This window comes from Palaemon carinicauda, chromosome 3 (assembly GCF_036898095.1).
Source record: "Palaemon carinicauda isolate YSFRI2023 chromosome 3, ASM3689809v2, whole genome shotgun sequence".
In the NCBI taxonomy this organism is placed as follows: Eukaryota; Metazoa; Arthropoda; class Malacostraca; order Decapoda; family Palaemonidae; genus Palaemon; species Palaemon carinicauda.
The window spans coordinates 148,115,611-148,124,947 of NC_090727.1; positions in this window are offsets into that span (position 1 = coordinate 148,115,611).

Here is a 9,337-nt window from a genome sequence, read left to right on the forward strand (position 1 = left end):
ACCCATAACCTGAAGGCTAGTTATTGGTGAATAGGTTGCGTTCAAATTACAGGAATAAGAATATATAACTGATTCGCGTCTATTTTAAATAATAAATAATTTCCAGAACGGCGTGATTCGTTTGAAATAAATTTGCAATTAAAGGTTCTATCTTTCATAAATATTTCAGTTGATGGAAAAAATATACCATATGTAGAATTCACAGCGCAAGGTGTCCAAATTACTCTTAAAATTACGTTTTCTTTCGACGAGAGATGTGGCAACTTGTATGGTCGATCCGCGATATTCTCTCTCAAACTCAAAGGGTAAAAGGTGAACATATATGGAGCTGTGTATGTGTACGATTTGCTTCCACAGAAATTAGTTTATTTAAAGTGTGAAAATGCACGGAAATTTGAGCTTGTGCCTTCTGTACAAGTGGAACGGAGGCAAGGAATCTCTCTCTCTCTCTCTCTCTCTCTCTCTCTCTCTCTCTCTCTCTCTCTCTCTCTCTCTCTCTCTCTCTCACACACACACACACACACACACACACACACACACACACACACACACACACACACACACACACACACAGAGCTGGGTTTATTCGATTTAAGAAACAAGGGAGGGAGTTATTGTAGAATTCGCCATTGCTTATATTAAGTTATTTAAAGGTTGGGAAGATATTCAATCTAATGTCTGCCAGTATACATCACACAGCACACTATAGGCATTACTAAAGGGTCCTTGCATAGTTCCTTTGCTCTTAGCAGCACAAACCTTCTTGTTTTCTACTAAACATTCAATCGTATCTTATTCAACTACACTCTTGTCCAACTTCTCGACTTTTGTTTCATGATGATAATTAATGTGGATTATTCATCCACTGTCACTTCATCCTTGAATGGCCCAGGGAATATATTGCCCGGTCATATGGCCGAAATTCGTGAATTCTGTCCTTTAAAAATGGTATAGGCCGTAAAGGACACCGCATTGTCTAGCTAGGATAGAGACAGGCTGAGTACAAACCAACCAGTAAAATTACATTTGCCGCAATTTAAACAATAATTTATCATTGTTGTGATTTCGGTCTGGTTGGGAGGGGGGGGGGGGGTGAACTGAAATTACACTTTTCTTCATATTTAGACATTATGTGCCTCTGTTGTCTGCAAAACTCTAACTTCAAATCCTGTTATTGAAGAGTGCGTTGTGTTCAAACTACTGGAATGAATATATCTATCTTGTTTACATCGATTTTAAGTCATAAACAATTCCCAGAACTGTTTCATCCACATGAGATAAATAGAATTGAAGCATTGCTCATGTAAACCCATTTCAATTATTGAACGCACTAAATAAAGTTCACCGGTGATATAAGCCCAGACTAGTAAAGTTACCCGCCAAAATAATTAAAATTGCGTTTTCTTCAGACGGAAGTTATCACCTTGTCCAATTCTCTCTCTCTCTCTCTCTCTCTCTCTCTCTCTCTCTCTCTCTCTCTCTCTCTCTCTCTCTCTCTCTCTCTCTCTCTCTCTCTCATATATATATATATATATATATATATATATATATATATATATATATATATATATATATATATATATATATATATATATATATAAATGTGTGTTTTCATGTCACTTTTGCACATTGTAACAAGATTTCGAATACTTTGATATTTTGGGCTGGAAATGTTGCCGTCTGTTAAAAAGCTCTCACTACTATGAAAATGAACTTTTTTTTTATCTTCAAACTCGTGCCTTCAACAACCTCTTGGTGGATCCTATATAAGTCTGAGAGTTAGTCTCTGGGGTAAATATTTACAAACCACATCAGATGCCTTAAAATGACTTATTGATCCTTTGAATTGAAAATTTCGGCAATTATTGCAGAATTATTTTGCATCAATTTCAAATCTAAGCCTAAGAAATGTTACTGAATGACTTCAGTGAACTATTGGATAATTTGTATAATAGTATTGTGTTAACGCCCTTTAGCACCACTTCCAATTCTTCCACGTTTATATGATCACCATTATCTTTCATCTTATTTCCTCAACCATACTACAGCCTCCACAACTTCACCCCCTTTCTGTTTCACTACTACTGTGACGGTCTGTCACTAAGTTACTAATGTTGTACTGCACTGCCTTCTTTTCCCTCTTTTGCACATACCACATCCCTCTCATTGGTTCCTCATTCTTGACCCTCCCCTAAATCGCTGATCATCACCATTGGCCTTCCCACAATCATCCTCCCATTTCACTAATTCTGTTCTCCTCTCTATGTAACTACAGTACAGCACATGTCATCCCAAATCGCCCAGCAATGGTTTAGTGTCCCACCAATCTTTTGCATACCAAGTAAACTCCCTCCTGCTTAGGTTTTAGTGACCTTTCAGGAATTCATTCCCTCTCTGAAAAATTATCCTCCCTGTATTTTCCTTGTTCAATCTCAGTCCCAAAGCAGAGACTCCATCCTAGGGCTTAAGTGGTTTTGCAGTCAGCGCAAAATTCTGCAGATGTTCCATGACTTCATCAGCTATCACTACCATTTCATTGACCAGATATCATCTGTATAGAAGTTTTAACTTCCCCTTTTCACTCTTCTCCAGGATCGTCTTAGGACTACTGTACTGCCTTGATACATGGTGTTGATTTCAGCCTGAACTCCAATGTTGATAGACAATAAGTCTTACCCGCTTACTGTACATCACCAGCTGATATTTCCACTGATTTTTGGCTGTGTAGAGCTATAGGGTGGGTGAAATTAGGTCAACAACAGCAGTTGCCCCCATCATCTGTCTTCACCCCTGTAAGATCTCCCCATGCACATCCATGGCATCATCGCCAATGTGATACCGCACTTAATTATTTAACTACTGGAAGTCCAGTACCATACTTCTTTTGTTGCCTGCACTACTGCTATCAGTGGCAGCACCCCTCTGTCGTCCTTTCCCCATACCACCAACAGCCGTATGCAATCCATCCATCAATCACCCTTTTAGTCCTTTTTTTTTATGCCTCCCCCTGATGAATGCTCATAACTTCTCTCCTTGTTTATTGGCATTGGAGGCTTCCCTTCTTTCAGGAAGTATTTAACCTTCTAATGACAACTGTTAAACTCAATGCAAAAATCTGTTTCCTCAGTCATGAAAGGGATTTTCCCCCTTCCATGGCTTGCTGATGAAACCACATCAGCCAAACTCCACTGGCACTCTACATTCATCACTTATTAGCCAGCTTGTCCAAACCTTATTCCATCCTCTCAATCAGAAATAGCCAAAGTTGACGAATCACACCTATCCCCATCACTACTGCCACTAGTACGATGATGCTATTTGCTACATTGGCATGCACTCTCATTGGCGTCCAAGTTACCCTCGCATCTGCTTTACTTGCATCCTTACGCCTAACCTCCCTACACCATCAAATACCACTAGGCTATGTTCTTCCCCACATTTATCAAATTATCTTGAAACCGGTACAGTACATGTACTATGGTTGAATAACGAGTGTCAACTAAGGGCCTTGCCCCCTATTCCTTCGCTTAGTAGCAAGGAGATAGGAAATGCCTTCACTTATTCAAAAGGGTGGCTAAAGGCACAGCAGCCCCTTCTGGTCATTTCCCTGGGTACATCATTAGGATAAATGTCTGCCTTGCTGCACCAATAGCAAATCACTGTTGACTTTAGATCCTTATAGTTCCTCACCATGAAATCTAAATAATCTAAATGCTGGAGCCTCTTTGTTCTGCTTCTCAGCTCTTTCACTAGCCTAGAGCCATCTCTCTTGCAGCAATATGTGGCGTGCTCAAAGACACCATAATCATTACCTTCACCACCAGTTCATCTTTTAGACACAGCAGTTGTAGCAGTGCATCTGTGATGTGGTCTGTAATCCTACTCATAAATGCCAACTTGAGGGTTGTTTATAAATTTCCACGTTGTCAATGTTGGTAAACGAGTGCTGCTTACTGATTAACATGTCAGTGTGCACAAGACTTTGAGCATGCTGTGGCTCGCCAGCATATCTTGCAAAGCTACAAAGCGCACAGCTAGTCTGGTATCAGCAGAGGATGAAAGAGCACTAGCTCACACTTGCAGGTAGCATAGAGCAATTGCTACAGTGAACAACCGATCTTATGATTGTGATTGCAGGCAGGATAGAGTAATCGCTTTGGAGAGCACGGGGTAAGATAGCAATTGTGCTAAATTCTTTGTAGGTTTTCCATGAAAAACAAATATTGGAAATCATTCCAGTACGCTCAGGCTCAACTGAGCAAGTGCGTTCTTCAGTACAGTTATAGACTAGGAAATTTTGTCTAACAGACAGCTTTATGAGGAATGTTCTTCCTTGGACCAATGCCAGTTTCAAGACAAGCACTCTACTAATAAGTGATTTGAAATACTATACAGTATAGGCATATAGACTTTCTCCTATAGGGCTCTGATCACCAGAGAGTCCTCTAACCCAGGCTCAAATTAAGAGAGCAAATTCATTGAAAGTTGAATTGATTCTGGAGTCAAGTCCAAGAATGCTCACGCAAATCACAGACTGATAGAAGCTCACTCTCAAAGTAGCGCAGGCAGTCAATAACGCCAGAAGGACAGCAAATTGTGTATCTTCGAGAGAGAGAGAGAGAGAGAGAGAGAGAGAGAGAGAGAGAAAGGGATTTTGACGAAGGAAAAATCTATTTCTGGGAAGAGGCCTGTGACGCCCGGTGAGAAAGGTCCTTCCTTATACCTTTCCTAATATAAATCTTCCAAATATACTAGAGAAAGATAAAAGCATGGAATGCAGAAGTTACAACCCTCGCGCGAACACCTTGTAGGTGTCGTGTATTAAACAAAGGCGTGTGTAAACCACTATTCACAGGTTGTCTTCCATTTAGATAATCCCTTCATCAATGGGGAGGGCCGTGACAGGCCCTAGATAACATGGTTGAACTCCCCAACGACACCTACCACGCGCGCCCTCTAGGACATCCTTCTGCAAGAACATATGGCTTGGCAAGGAAAAAAGAGGGGTGGGGTCCGTATCAAATAACCGGGAAGGGTTTCACCGGGCGTCAGAGGCCTCTTCCCAGAAATAGATTTTTCCTTCGTCAAAATCCCTTTTCTGGGGCGGCCTGTGACGGCCGGTGAGAATGTACCAGAGAATGCCTTCCAAGCCCAATAAATTAATAACATAATAAGGAGAAAACAAACACCATGTAAGGCAATAATATAATACTGTAAGTAAACATAAATCATAAACTAGCCATAGGCATAGGGGATGTAATGCTAAAATAATATGAGGACCAGGGATCACCTGAGTGTCCCGTCGTGAAAGGTATCAACCTTACATGTCTAAGCATATCTAAACTTTACAGGAATGGTAATTACAATAACAGTTAAATCATAACAATTAAACATGGCAAAATAACTTAGGGCTAACGAACCACCCAGGAGAGTGGCGACGTGGTGTGAGAGGTGGTCAGGAGGGAGGAGAGAAGAGATGAAATAAAGAAATAATCAGAGATTAATGGGGGGAGATAAGACTCCCCGCTGCAACCGTAGGGTATTTAAGGGCCTGTAAGTTCTTTAGATAGTGGCGTTTGAAAACCATAGGAGATTTCCAACCCGTGTATTTTTTAAGGTCATCAAAGTCCATGTTCTGGAAGTAATTGATAGAGGTAGCTATTGACCGTATATCATGAGCATGGGGAAATGATTCCGGGTTAGCATGTTTAATGAAGTAGAGGATTTGTTGTCTGATACCTTGAATGGTCAAAGTACCACCTTGTTCCCTGATAAATAAGGGGCCAGACGAGCGGGTGGCAGATCTAGCTAAAAAGGTCCTGAGAGTAGTGACTGGACACAGCGAAGGATCCTGGGGAAGAGAGATGATCTTCCAAGGGGACCACCTATTTTGCGGGTCCTCATTTTTAGCTAGGAAAGCTCTGTCTGGGGTAAGCAGTACTTCGCCTATAGGGAGGAAATCTATGTTTTCCGGGTTACGTGAGAGCGCTGCTAGTTCTGAGATTCTAGCACCTGAGGCCATAGCTGATAGAAATAACGTCTTCCTAAGCAGAGTGATATAAGAGCAGGACTCGTTGTCAGTGTCCGACGCGAGTTTGAGGACATTGTTCAGAGACCAAGAGACTTTTTGCGGCCGATCCAACGGCCGAAGCCTAGCACATGCTTTTGGAATAGATGAGAAATAGGAATCAGCTAGGTTAATGTTAAACCCAACCAGGAATATCTTCTTCAAAGCTGACTTGATGGTAGTTATAGTGCTAGCTGCCAAGCCCTTGTCAAATAAGAACCTAAAGAACGAGATGGCTAAATTCGGAGTCATACGAGTGTGGTCTGAATTCTTTAGGAAACCTGCTAATTTCTTAACAGCCGAATCATATTGACGAATTGTCGAGTCCCTTTTGTCCGCTTCGATGAAAAGAACGTTTTCCGGGTCAATGTTTGCGTCTTTATGAGCTGCAAACTTCATGAAGTCCACAAAGTTAGGGTTTTGGCTATCCTTGAGGAATCTGACACAGTCTGTGTTTGAATTACTTGGGTTAGTTTGGGGAATGGAATCCGGAAGGGTCGGAGTTTCAGCTCGAGGAGGAGAGGAAACCAACTGCTCTTTGGCCAGTGAGGTGCTACTGAGGCCACTGTCCCCCGGAAGGAGCGTAGTTTGTGCAATACTTTCATTAGAAGATTCACTGGTGGAAATAGGTAAATCTTCCTCCAATGGTTCCAATCCAGGGTTAATGCGTCTATGGCATAAGCCTGAGGGTCCATGTTTGGTGTCACATAACAAGGAAGTTTGTGATTCATCTGAGTTGCGGATAGATCTACCTGAAGGCCCGGAACCAGCCTGAGTATCCACCGGAATGAAATTATGTCCAGAGACCATTCTGATTCCAGTGGTTTCGTCCTGGATAGTGAGTCCGCTATCACATTCTGGACTCCCGCTAGGTGGGTTGCTGACAGGAACCAGTTCTTTTCTGCTGCCAAGGTGAAGATAGCGACCAGGATCTGATTCAGGTTGGGCGACTTGGATCCTCCTCTATTGATGCAGTGTACTACGGCTGTGCTGTCTGACACTACTCTGATGTGGGTCGACCTCGGAGGAGAGAGCCTCTTCAGGGTCAAGAACACTGCCATGGCTTCGAGAACATTGATGTGGAAGTGTTTCATGGCGGGTGACCAAGAGCCCTGAAACATCTGACGTTCATAGTAACCCCCCCATCCACTCAGAGACGCGTCTGTATGAATTGTCACTTGTGGGGGTGGGAATTGAAGAGGAACCGATTTGGAAAGGTTCTTCGGTTCGGACCATGGCTGTAATCTCATTTTCAAGACAGAGGGGATTTTCGAGACCTTGTCTCTTAAAGGTACTGTGGCTCTCTTTCTCCAAACTCGATTGATGTCTTTGAGTTTGGCTTTCAATAGGCGATCTGTTACTGAAGCGAATTGAAGAAGGCCGAGGATTCTTTCTAAGGCTCTTCTGGACACCTGTCTGTGTTTTAGAAAATTCTTGACCTTGGAAGCTATTTCTCTTACCTTTTTGGGAGGTAGAACCAGCTTGTGCCATGCAAGGTCCCACTGTATGCCTAACCATTCGAAGCGGTCTGATGGAAGTAGGCGGGATTTTTGGAGATTGACCCGAAATCCCAGGTTGGCGAGAAAACGAAGTACTTTCTTCGTAGCTCTGTTGCACTCCAGGGCTGACCGAGCCCAAATAAGCCAATCGTCCAGATAAGCAACGATCTGAATCCCTTGGTTCCTGAGTTGTTCTAGCACTGTCTCTCCCAGTTTCGTGAATATCCTGGGTGCAATGTTGAGGCCGAAGGGCATGACTTTGAATGCGAAGGCTTTCCTGCCTAGACGGAAACCTAGGTAAGGAGAGAAGTTTCGAGCTATTGGTACATGATAATAGGCGTCGGTAAGATCGATAGAGGTGGTGACGGCCCCACGGGGAAGCAGGGTACGTACCTGAGAGATGGTCAACATCCGGAACTTGTTGCAGAGGATGTAAGAATTTAGCTTTGACAAGTCCAGGACCACTCTCAATGCCGACGAGCCTTTCTTCGGAACTGTGAACAGGCGGCCTTGGAACTTCAGCGATCGAACCCGTTTGATTGCTTTTTTCTGTAGTAACTCGGTGGTGTACTCTCTCAGAATGGTTGTGGGTCTCTGGAAGAAGGTCACTGGTGGAGGAGGAGAACCTTGTGACCATTTCCACCCCAAGCCTTTGGAGACTATGCTGTGAGCCCACGGACTGAAGGTCCAACGGTCTCGAAAGTGGTAAAGTCTCCCCCCTACCGGAACTATATCATTGCGAGGGAGTGAATCTAGGTTCTTTCCCTCCTCGAGAACCCCTTGTCCTAGGTCCGCCTCGTTGACGGAACTGTCCTCTAGCCCTGTAGCTACCTCTCTGGTGTCCACGAAAGGGACCTGAGGGTCCGTAGCTAGGGTTGTATGCGGGTGAGGGCATCCAAACGGGGTTGGGTTGGGTACCTGGGGGAGCAGTGAGGTAGACCACCTGTTGAGGGTGTTTCGGCTGTAGAGGAGACGAAGCAGTGGGAGACTGTGAAGACGAGTGGGCAATCGGCGATTGTTGGTAGTGACCTCGGCTCGTCTTGTAAGGGGCAAACCTCTGTTTCTTCCTGAAGAAGGTTTGTTTTTGACCTTCAACTCTCTTTTTGGCAGTGAGGCCCCACCTCACTTGCAAATTTTGATTTGCTCTCGCAGCGTCTTGTAGTACCTTGTTCACCTCCTCCTGAGGAAAAAGGTTCTTACCCCAGCAGGGGGAAGCTATCAGCCTATTCGGTTCATGCCTGATCGTGGCCTCAGAAAGAACGTGCTTCCTGCAACTAACCCGAGCCGAACAAAACTCGTGTAAGTCGATTTGGAAGGACAGAGACAGGTTCTTTGTGAATACCCGGAACATGGTCTCGGTCGGATAAAGTGAGGTTAGGGACTCCACGGAGGTAATGGAGTGGAGAGACCTAGCCAACCTATTCCGTGCCTCAAACTCAGTCTTGAGAAGAATATCTGGTAATTTAGGAAGCTTCTCGGAGAACAGATTAGAGGCACAGTCTGGGTCTAACTTCCCTACTGTGAAAGTAGCGGGGGCATCATCCCAGATAGTAACGGTACTCGGAATGAGCATGGAGGTGGGATCGATCTCTTTAAGAGCCGGCATGGCAGAACCTTCTTTGATAGCCTGAAAAGTAAGAGCTGCCACTTTATCTGTAATAGGCAAGGTAATACCTGGAGAAGCTGTAAATATGGTGTAGGCTCCTTTGTGTGGGGTGAGCTTGGAATTAGTGCAACCCCAGTCTGACAACGTCCTGGCCCAGAAAGCTTG